This window comes from Periophthalmus magnuspinnatus, chromosome 7, assembly GCF_009829125.3.
Source record: "Periophthalmus magnuspinnatus isolate fPerMag1 chromosome 7, fPerMag1.2.pri, whole genome shotgun sequence".
Classification (NCBI taxonomy): Eukaryota; Metazoa; Chordata; class Actinopteri; order Gobiiformes; family Gobiidae; genus Periophthalmus; species Periophthalmus magnuspinnatus.
Window position 1 is genome coordinate 23,261,854 of NC_047132.1, and position 12,700 is coordinate 23,274,553.

General features: G+C 40.2%; 1 protein-coding gene across 2 annotated transcripts in view; it reads left to right on the top strand.

Moving 5' to 3' along the window:
* The window catches only part of LOC117373425 (uncharacterized), a 35,539-nt gene that overhangs the window by 8,843 nt on the left and 13,996 nt on the right, over positions 1–12,700 (top strand). The window lies entirely within an intron of this gene.

Here is a 12,700-nt window from a genome sequence, read left to right on the forward strand (position 1 = left end):
ACGAGAAGTGTAAGAAAGAAGCTATGACTCACATTTGGAAAAGTGTGCATCCTCCATTCAAAAGCAACACACAGCTCTCATCTCTTTCTGTTTGTGTAGGTTATACAGGCAATGACATTCAACTTAACAAAAGCAAAACTCACAAATTAAACAACATAAAAACAGGACTATTATATTTAATTGAACCGATTTCCAAAAATGTAAAAATCACTTCAACTAAGCAAAAGTTCTCATTGGTTAAATTTTAATCTAAACAGAAACAGACTATACTTATTATATAAACTCAATGACAACTTGAACTCGAATGAACTGATAGTTCCATCATATACCTTGGTTTGAGAACCACTGATAAAGTGGGCATGTATGTAGGTTACACTATCACTATCCACCTGGGGTAATGGCTTTTCCGCCATTGTGGAGGCTGATCTGGCTTTTAAGACTGGATCAAATCAATAGTGTGTGAGGGGAGACACAGGGAGGAGCAGAGCAGCCTGCCTCTGTCTGCACTACCATGATAACACTGCTCAATGTGCGCTAACCACCTTTCAAATGGAAATGGTATATCCAGAGGAAATTAGACACAGCCATGTGGAAGGCACTAAGCAGGGTTGTGCTGGGATGAAGACTGTAGCACGAGGAAGAGTGTGGATGCACTTAGCTTGTGTGGAGCTTACAGCATTCAGAGCTGTGCTCTGAGGGCTCACACACTTAAAGTTAGTGAGTCACTCAGTGTTACAGTGTGGACCATCATCTCAGCAGCAGAATCTCCCTCTCCCTGTGAGCGGCTGCCATCTTCACAGCTGTGCTCTGTGCCTCATTTTCCACTCTTCATTAGCTCACTTATACCCAGAGCATCTCAGACTAAGAGTGTAGATTAATAATCTGCTCACAATGTGAGAAAAACACCACATCTGAGGATTTCATTCAAAACAATTTTCTCATCAATATATCTAAAATTATGCGTAAACACTCACCCAGGTGTGGTGGGTGGAGCACCTTTCTCAAAGACACAATGGCTATATGAGCTGTCTAGTGTCTAGAGATGGCTTTGAAGTGGCAACATTTCAGTAACTGGATGTCTGCTCCACACCATTGCCTCAAGTAGATCTTATTACTGCTCAACCAATTCCAGTGAAGACATTGACTTATTGCTAAAGAGCATTTTGCTACTAATCCAAATGAATTAGTAGCAAAATGCTCTTTCCCTGTGTTTTAAGTGGGAATTTCTTGGACCTGGTCCTAATATTAAACAGTTGCAATTACTTCATTGAACATATTTTGTGAGGGGTTTGAAAATGGTTTCACTATATTTTCAGTGCATGTACCTGAGAAAAACAAATTATACTTCATGATAACTCCATATGTGATGTGTGTAACTTGCAGTTTTGTTTTGTATGCATGAATTATTTTATTGCATGTATTTGTATATAATAAATGTGTGTTCATCTGGGCTGCTGATAGCTGATTGAATTATCCTGTAGGCGTGTGTGCTGTGCATGGTGCTGAATGCTGGACATGTGTAACTGTTCCAATTGGCTCTCCACACTGGTCCTCAGGGAAATAAGGAGGCAGCACACGCAGACAGACACACACCTCCTCTGACACTGACTTATGCCACTGTCCTTTATGTCCACGGCTGCACTCATTTAAAGTCAAGCTCCAATGCCATGGACGCCCCACTGGTGTAAGGAAGGAAGGAACTTTAAATGTGAAACTATAGTTTTGGGTTCAGTCAAGCAGTCCTCTCTGTTGAACCTTATCCTTCAATCATCAATATTTAAACATGCATGTGTTGAATTAGTGGCTTAGCAAATTGCCACAAGTTAGTCAATGTGAACAGGGGTGGGTGGTATCTAAAAAAAATATATATTCCAATTTTCTTGAAATCCAGTCACAATTTTGATTTCATTACAGTTCATATAAAGTTAGTATCTACATATTGCCTTGAAGAGATCATTAAAGGAATGTGCTTCTTCTGTAAGTTCACAATTCTTGCAATTAGTTCATTCCAAATGTCACTCACTCAGGGCATTGCTGAGACTGACCAATAGGAGGAGTCCATTTTTAGCATATTGCCACCACAGGAATGAGATTAATAGGAATAATTGTATTTATTTTTTTCACCATATGGCCTAGCCCCATCTAAACTCCTGACCCCTACCCATAATGTACCTTGCGTGCCAAAGACATCAGACAGGAGGTAATGTATGTCTTTTTTGGTCTGTGTGGATGTCTGTGGCTGTGTGGGCTCTGAATCATGTGAACCACCGCCTTGTAGAGGCGTGAGTTTGGTTTCTTGCTCTTTCAGGTTGCAGGAGTGGCAGGAAGTAGCAGGTTGAATATCGACAACCGCTCTGATAGTGAATGTTGTGGTACATGCTCACAGAAGGCGACATAGTTTGTGAAGGGTTGTATAAATCTCCTTTGTGCAGCGTTTCAGTTTTGCTGCTAATCCACAGCCTTTGTACGAAGTGGAGAGAAGTGCGAGGTGCTCAGTTGGGAGAAAGATAAGACGCTAATTCCTTCCTTGTCTCCTTGCTCCCTTTGATTCCTCCTCCCTCCTCACATCTTGGTGATTGTCATGTTTTTGACAGCTCCTGGTGCATTGGCTTTTCCCTCTGTGTGGTGTGGTGTGTCAGCTCTTCCTGTGCTGCTGGAGGTCTGGGCACACATGCACAGACACATGTGGAGTACACTCTGTCAAAGACACGCCCTCCGCCTTTCTTATGGAGGTGAAGTGAGTGCGCCAGCATCCGCAATGAATAATTGAGTTATCTGGCTCTGCGCAGAAATAGCAGTCTCCCCACACAAGTGTGAAAACACCACTTGCCATGAGAGACCTCGGACCGGTGGAGCCATGTGGGCTTACATGTGTGTGACTGCTCTGGCAGAAGCGTCATTTTGTACTGGAGGATTTGAACATCTGGTGTTATCCAATATCATTAACAGTTTCAAAAACATTTGCTGTTTTTAAAAAAAAGAACATGCTGAGGTTGGAAGTAATTTTGCATTTGTTTAGAATATTTTGACAAATAAAACTGGATAACAAATTAAATATTCTCTACAACTATTTGTGTGGAATACTTTTAGTTGAATTGAATTTTAAGAGAAAAGTTCTTCAGAATTACAGAAATGGATTAACATACAACTGCCAAATGCTATGATAAGCCTGTTTGTTATAGTTAAATACAGTTCAAAAATAGCTGGCCGGCTTTGATGCTAATGTTGTCCTGAATGTGGTTAAATTAGACTGCTGATTTGATCTAGGATAGACATCACTTATTGTGGATTTCTTGTTTATGGCGTAAAATGGCACGACTTTATGTTTTTACTAATTGCACAGTGTATGATCAATTATACATGATGGTCAAATATTTCTGTCCTATTTTTCCTGTTGTTAGTCCATGTTGACAGCACCAGTGGAGACATCACAGCAGTTAAACACCCTTTTCTAAGTAGTGAATAGCCTGACCTATAATGTAAATGAGCTCCTGGGCCTGCCACATGACTGCTGTGTGAGGGCGACTCCTGGGATCCCTCTGAGCCGATCCCAACCGTGACACGACACAAAGCTGAAGGGAAAAACCCAATTGGCAAACTGACAAATAAGGCCAAAACTGACAGAGCCCAGGCTGAGGGAGACAGCACAGTGCACAGGCTGATATTCACAGAGGGCTTCAGCCAACACCCGCACATCCACCTCTCACCACATACAGTTCTGGAACATGACAGTGGCCTGGTGGGAAGCTATCTATGGCTGGGTGATATGGCGATAAAAACTGAATTGTGATTCCTGAGACAATATGTTATATTGGTGAAAATGTCCATATTGTGATAGCGAATGCAGCTCTATGCTTAAAAATACACCTTTTCCTGTACTTATACCTTTTATTCAAGCTCAGCTATGCTCTGAGTGAGTGACAAGTGGATTTAACCAATTGCAAGTGTGAACTGTCAGAGGAAGCAAATTACTTTACCTCTTCAAGGCAATATGAAGATACTAAATGTGCATGAACGATTTATGGCAAACCGTATTTCTTGTTTCTAACAACAACACTGCATATATAAACTCATTCCATTACACCTTCTCATGTGTCTGCTACAAGTGGCTCCGCTGCAGAGTGCAGACTGGATGGGTGGCAGTATAAGCACACCTGTTTACAAACAGTCTCAACAGGAGACAATCCTGATTGATAGAGCGTCAGCACTCTGTGCTAAGTCCAAATTCTACAGTTTGTGCGTCTGTAGCTTCTTGGGGGTTGCTGTCGGCAGCTGTTGGCTCTAAAAGCTCCGAGCTGTTCAGGGGAGACGGTGGCAGATTACACAGAAATCCTGCTGATCCAGCCCCATAACTCCCCTCCCCCATCACACATACATCTAGAGACACTGCTATAGAGGTGTTGCTCTGAGTGACCACTTTATCTGGCATGTACAAGATGTGTTATTATGTGTACATGTGACATGCTGCAGCAGGTAACTAGCCCTGAAACCTGCAGGGACGTGGGGGCAGGGGTGTGGGGTTAAAACTAGGGCACGAGGTCTCTGGACGGACAGGCTAAACCAGCTGCCACTGCTAATCTGGTCAGCGTGTGGATACTGGGAAGCTCCGGACCCTGTCAAACCATTAGGAAACACTATGATGTGATGTCAGGCCACGGCTGAGCAGAGAAGCTTCCTGACACTTTTCATTGTCGTGTACTCTCTCTTTATGTGAGCCTTTGACAGTGCACTTACACCAGCAGTATCATCCACTGCAGGAGGTTTGCCCATTTTATTCATGCTCTTAGAAGGTTGGAATTAAAAAGTTGTGTACTAGCAAGAATCTCACGGAGTTTTTGTTTGGGCTCACCTCAGATGATTTCTCTGTAACGTGTGAGTGATCGACATTCTGATGTGGCAAGATGACCCAACACCTATTTATTCCATAGGCTTGGGACACGCTGTGGCTATATGACACCTTTGTGATTGTATTAAAAGTCAACACTAATTGTAGACATTTAAAGATTCTATGTTTATTAAGATAAGATAAGTTTAAGATTTTATTGAAATATTTCCCTATAATAAACTCTTTAGAAATCTAATGAGCCTCGATCATGTCTTCCTGGATTATGTCCTACATTTTTTCATCCTGCAGCTAATTCATTCCCACATGTCTCTGTGTCTGAGTGACTCTTTTGTTCCAGCTCTTTCCTCCGTCTTCAGCATCTTCTGACGTTCTTGCAGCAACGTGCTCCTCTCCTGTCTGCCTCTCTCTAGATTTCCCCCTTTTTGGTGCTAGCTGTGGGATTGGGAGGGTTTCTCTAAATTGGCACACAGATTAATAATGCATCTAAAGAGAAGGCACTGAGCTAGTTTGGACATATCTTTTTGCCAAGCTTAGCTCTTTTTATGATCTGACTGAAAAATACTCTGAGGATTACATTTACTTATTGTGAGATACTTCGTTAACCTTTCTGTAACTGAGTCATCACCCGGATGTTAGCAAATCCATAAACAACAGTTGCTCTAAAGATTTTTGGGACTTTTGAAGTTTCAAAGCCTGACTTCTTGCCGCTTTCACATATGCATAATACATGTACGCAATTTAGTTTTCATTTGATTCGGTGCATGGGTTTGTTTGGCGCTGTGTGGGTATTTCTGCCCGCTATTCCCAAATTGCTGTGTTAAAAAGCAAACTGCACTCGTGAGCATAAGCCCAACTGTAGCCCCATCATTAAAGTAATGAGCAGGAAGTTAGCACCGAAGTCGAGCATAAACATGAGCTAGTGAGGAGAGGAGAGAGAGGCCCAATCCCATAAGGATAACTCTTCAAATCCTCTGCTCTGCCTCCGACTCATTCTGGTTAATTAAGTCAAGTCAAGTGAGAGGAAAATGGGGTCCTGCCTTGCCCAAGTCTGTTGGATCAGCACAATATAGTATTATCAAGACTCTCACTTAAACTGTCCTTTGTGCACTCAGAATGAGCAGAGACACACTGCTCCCGGCCTATTCTTCTGACCACCCCTTCAATTTGTCATTTTGTGGCACTAACAAAGCAATTAGAAGAAAATAAATAAATATGACGTAACATTCAAATTATCAGTGAATTTCAGACCGTGTTTGTTGAGGTCTGAACTACAGTCTATCTATAAAAGATTTGTCTATAAAACAACAGTATATTTTGTTCTTTGTGCAAACTCAACTTGCAGCTTTGTTTCAGTTGCAATGCATTGTGCAGCCCTACTAAGAAACCGTATGTTGCTGCCTAGTGAAAATGTCGTTGGGTTAACAAAGGGTTGTGAAAATGCAAGTATTCATGCAAGAATGAATCCGCAGTATTGAGTCTTGAGAGAAAGACAGGACATGCCTTTGATCATCAGCACTTTTTTCCATTATCATAAGAAATTCATGGCTTGAAATACTAAATTGAAAACACAGATGAGATAGTTTGCTGACTAAATCAAAATTTCACTTTTACATTTTTACATTTTAACATTTAGTGCTGATTTTTGCATCCTTACAAGCCAAAGCCAGTAACATCCATCTCTGGACTTGTGCTCTGAAATGTTTTGAGTGGCCATTGGGGTTTCCTTTGTTGTTCTGTGGTGCAAAGATTTCACCAATGTGACAGGGGATGAGGCAAACCACTGAAATGTTCAAATCCGGTAAAACTCTAAAAATAATCCTACTCAAGGCTTGCCATTTGAGGACATCATTGCTAAGATTGTGGCATGAGCTGATAAAACAAATAATATTTTACCCAGGAGTAACCAAATGAACTGCCAGTCGTCCCCTACTGAGAGTTGTATAGTAGGTTTTGCAAATCTGTGTTTATCCATTTAGTAGTCCCTGGCTGACCTTCACTCCGTATATTCATACTTGTATTTCAGGATGTGGATATTCCAAATGATTTCTATTACAAAATATATTAATTTTTGTTGTGTTTTCTCCACTGTGTTTTTAAATTCCATACACCTTTAGTAAAATCATTTGGATAATCAGCCCTGGAATTGCCAATATCAACTAAACAAAAGATAAAAAGTAGCTGTTAGCATGAAAACGACCACTTTATGGCATCATAAGGTGGAACAGAGCATTTTGAGCTTTGGAGATTTAGGCAGACTAATAATAAAGGGTTGCACAAACGTGTGAATGAAACAAAACGTAACTCCTGGTACATTTTTGACACGATAACAACATTATAACATGGCTTAACGCTCACAAGAGTCAATTATGCATAATATAGGACCTTTATTAGACTGCTAATTGTGTGCTAATATTTACACAAGAACTTATAACTGTTGTATTTCCACTTATTACAAATATACTCTAGTCTAGTATAACTTTGACCTATTTGGTATTTCAACAATTATATATATTTGCCTAGAATGAAACAAGTACTACTGTACAAAACATGATGATCTTAATATTCAAATCAATCCAAGAAATTAATAAAAGGGTTAGCTGGCTGTTAGATCCCAGTTACCTTCTGTCCTATTTTTATAATCCAAAACAGTTGATAATATCTGAGGAGGTTGGATATCTAGACAGCGATCACTTATAGCTATTCTTTTTTTATACTCACTGAAGCTCGTAAAGAGGCTTGTAATAAATATGTTTTGGAAGTCACAGCACTATCTCATCTCCATTTAACCTGATGTAACAACAGATTGAGAGCTGCACTCAGGAACTTGCACATTAGATTTTGTTTGTGAATGATCTGTCATAACAAATAGGAAAATGGCAAGGCCCATGACCATGTTAATCCAATTTTACACAAAGGAGGAGAGATATAGTTGGGTGACTAATATGTTTATGCAGGATCCACATAGTAGCACTCTTACGTTTCTATAACATAAATGATTGCTATATTTTATGTGAAGATAGACTTTTCACTCTTGCAGAAATAACACGAGTGGTGATGTAATTCAAAACAAATCTATAAATACATCTTTTGTAACAGCGAGCAGATTCTACAAAAATCATTGCTCGTGTATTTTTAAACCTTAAAAGATTGTCCCACTTTCTGCTGTAGCGGCGTTTGCACGAGATATTTATATCGTCAGTCACAAACGCTCCTCTCAAAACGTGTTACTGGTCTTGAGACTCTGATATCTGAAATCCCTTGAATTGAAAAGACCAGAAGCATAAATATAGAATTATGTCAGAAATACGGCTGCAAGATCTCAAATCGTGTCATCATTAAACCAATATACATAAAACAGTTAAATATTTCATTTCATTGTGTAAAAAAGAGCTGCTAACGCTGTAGCTTAGACTTCTACAAACATGCATTTCTTATTCAGTCTCCTCTCAAATTTTAATGCTCCTCAACCTGTTTAAAATTTAAATTGTAAACCAAATCTGAATTTTAAAGCAAATCTAATCAAACTGTGATTCAATGTCTCTCCTAAATTGTTCTGCCTCAATATAAAATTAAAATAATTCATGTAAAAAATTCTAATGATATATTGCTGTGATTACCAATCTTTGTGCTTTCGTAGCCATTCAAATGTAAAAATCCTGTGTCTATAGTTTTATTTGAGCGAAATTTTCACTGTTTTGACTGCACAACCCTTTGCGTTTCTGTGTTGACTTGTGTGTAGTGTGTTTGATGCCACACTGAGAGGAAATCTTCCAGTCTGTGGTTGGTGTGCACGGCTGCTCTCTGCTCTGCTTCCTCCATGCTGCTGCTGCTGCTTCCACCATAACAAACTCACCAACATCTCATCACGGCAACCTCGTTATCACCACAACTGCAATCAACATTCAAGCTCTCTCTCTCCCCCGCGCTCTCGCTCCCATCCCCTTCCTCTCCATCAGCGACATCTTTGTGATCATTATTAGCCGCCGCGTGCATTGATAGGGGCGCCTCAATATGCAGCTATTACCACTGCAGTCACACAATGTTATACAAGGAATACAGATGTTGAAAGAAATATGTAGGATGATAGATTTTTGAGGGGCAATATAAAATGTCAAAAATATGATTATTCTAATTCAGAAGTACACTTTTTGTGGTGGACTGTCTCTCATCTGTGGGTTTCCATGGAGATGGTAGTGCTTTGCCTGGAATGTGCCTCAATCAGACAACAAAATTATCAATCTTCATGGAGACAAGCAGGTGACGCCATCAAGCGAAGCTACAAGTCAGATCTATGAAGAAATGACACTGTTTACAGTTCTGTTCGTTGTTAAAATAAACAGAATTATTGGTGTAAATTAGGGACGTACTGATCTGATACTGGTATTGGATATCAACGCAAATACTGACAAATTTGCTGTATCGAGAATCGACTTCCGAATATCGATTCAGCCAATATCCTGGTTGGACATATAAACCAATGTAATAAGACTTTCCTGGTTGTAGTCGGCTCAGTTGAAGTCTCATAATGTTTGAATGTATACAAAGTTGTTCTGTGGTTACTTGAGATATAAATAACATTTGGAGTTCTGTCTTATTTTAGGAAGGAAATAGGTTCTCAGTCTCTACACTGGTATTGATTAATAATGGGGTATTGTCAGATGCTTAAAGCTATATTATTGGAACTGGTATCAGAAGTGAAAAGCTGGATCATGCATCTCTAGTGTAAATCATGTTTTTTGGGGAACTGCATTGCATTGCCTTGTCTCCTCCACCATATTTTAATTCATTGACACACAGTCCTACAGCTATAGCATGCCGCTAGAACGTACATTTTCCCATCATGCATTGTGTCTCAGAATGCCACCCTCATTTGTCTGTTTCTTCTTCTCTGAATATTTCACAAGACACACAGCACTGATGACCTCCTTCTTGTGCTCTCACTCAATCCCTCCCCCACCGTCTTTACTGGCGCCCCCTTTCTCTCCTATACATCTTATCCTCACCTCTTCTCCCACCTGCCTGTACTTTATCCTCCTGGTTCATTCTACCTTTCTCTACCTGGTCGGTCTCATATAGCTATGATGTCTCAGGCTGGGTCTAATTCATTCGCTGTGCATTGAGAGGGGAGGATGTGGGGAGGGGGCTGGGGAAAAGAGGACAAGATGCTGTTTTATCTCCAAGAAACAGTCGAGCACGAGCCACTGGTGGTATTCCTAATTCTGTTTCATACAATGCTTTGCTGGATGCTTCTTTCTATTGAATTTTGGTAGTTTTTAAATTTTACTCTGTAAAATATGTAGCATGTCAGTTGTCAGTTGAATACCATGGTTTCTCAATATAACAGTTGATAGAAATGTACTGTCGGAAATGAAAATCCGGATTAGGTCATGGGTGTGGATCCGGATCATTGTCCAGAATTATTTTTATAGGTTAAGCAACAGGGAGGATAAAGTGATACATTTTAAATATTTTACTATTGTGAAACTGTAGGTTGAAAGTCAGGTAGTACTGAATTGTTTTTTGTATCATAGTATAATAAGTACACTTTACTTAGCATTACTAAAGCATAAACAAAGACTTAATAATTAAAAGTACTTTATTAAGAATGATTCTAGGTTAGTAACTATTATTAAAAATGCAATTATTATAAAGTGGCACCCACTTTGGGCATTTAACACCACAACTGGAAGACTTTCAGTTTGACCCCAGGCTTAATATGCTCATCATTGTGACAGGGACAATGGCTTTCTGGAGCTGTGTGTTTTCTAGTGCTTGCAGATTTTGCTAGCGTTAAGACAGACATTGTGTACTGACAAGACCATGCTATTGACAACTGACCTTAATTCAAAATAGCCCACAATGCAATTCGTCTTTGTTTATTGTTTAGGGAGGGAGGCAGGGAGACAGGACGGAGCAGTGGACTCAAATGCCAGGATGTCTCGAAATGTCTGCCTGGACTGTTGGGAAGCATTGGGCCATTGATTTGTATGAGCTGCTTCACTGAAAATGGAATTATACAGGGCCCAATACTTCATTTAAAATAAGATAAGATATGCCTTTATTAGTCCCGCAGTGGGAAAATTTCAGACAGATTTACACACCTGTACTCGAATTTCAAATATGAGCTAATATATGTCTTTGTTGTGTGCCCTTTATTCAATCAAATAAGTGGTTGAATGAACCAAACCAAGCCAGGAATGACATGATTTACAGTTCAAATATAATGTATTTATACTATGTTATAAAACACTGTGAATGGATATATACAGTGTACATTTGAGCTGTTTAAATTGCATGGTATGGGCTTCAAGTGAGATCACTTGACTGATGTATATTTTAACATGGCATCTTATATGACCCCTCCTTTATGTAACTAGTGTACAGTACTGTGCAGCATTTAAGATGATAAAAGCAGACAGTAAATGTATACAATTACATTAAATATAACATAAAACATATAACAAGTATATAACATAAATTTTAGAAGCTTGTTCCCTTCTTTGTGTTTTTGTAATTGTGATGAATGTATAAAATAATAATTTGCATCAGATTAAAAGTGTTGGCTCCCTGTGCTGAGGAGTTGGCTGGGCTTCACCAAAGTCTCTAAATTGTTTTGGAATGCCCTTTGAAGTACAACACTGTCTTAACTAATCTTTTTAATTGGTGCAGTGATGTAGGAACATCAGGCACATTTCCCTAGAGGTGATCTGTCGGACATTAATTGAGTTTGTGTAGAGCTGTACAGTGTAGTTATATATTACCTTGGTAACTTTGACCACAATAGTATTCTCTAGTTTATTATGCCGTATTCTGCTATTGAGGCGGCTGTGTGACGTGCGGTTGCTGGTTTGGTTGTTGTCACTTAGCATCATCTTTTTATTGTCATTGTGCCCCACACTTTACTGGAGCACCGAACAGTTCGGCTTTAAACACCATCCGGAAGTACAAATTCTGGTCCAACCTACACAATCTTGGTCTAATCTTGGACACTGTGGAATTGAACTTTGGACTTTTTAACAAACCTCACACAGAGTGTCAGAGTGGACGAGCACATCTCTACTTTTTCTATCAGTATCGGAGCCCCCAAAGGATGCATGCTGAGCCCCCTGCTCTACACTCTGTTCACACTTGACTGCTTCTTCTTTGCCTCTTCCTCCGCCAATCTCATTGTCAAATTTGCAGACGACACCGCAGTGCTCGGACTCATCACCAATGACAATGAGACAGACTACAGAAATGAGCTGCAACATCTGCTGTCATGGTGTCATAACAATAACCTGGACCTGAACATCAAAAAGACCAAGGAGATTATTGTAAACTTCTGCAAAAATGTGACAAAACAACCACTGATGGTGGAGAGGGTGACCAACTTTAAATCCCTGGGAGTGACCATGACTGAGAAACTGTTCTGGGGCATTCACATTGCCTCAGCTGTGGGGAAAGCTCAACAACGCCTCGACTACTGAGGAAACTGAGGAACGCCAACATCCCCAGACCACTGATAGTGAACTGTTCAGACAGATGGATTATTAGTGTAGTTCTCCAGCTGCATTAAGCCCGACCAGTAGGCATTCTAGGGAATGGTAAAAACAATGGGGAGAAACATTGGGATGACTCCCAGAGATCAGTACCATCTACACCACTCACTGCCTGAAGAGAGTGCACAACATCTTGCGTGACAGGCATCACCCTGCACCTGCTGTCCTCATGTAGAAGGTACAGGTCCATACAGGCCAGAACAACCAGACTGACCACCAGCCTGTATCCTCAGGCTGTGATGCTGCTGAACAGTGCCCCCCTCCTCTTTCTGCCCCCCCCTCCCCTTTCTATCCCCCTCCCACAGATTATAGCCAC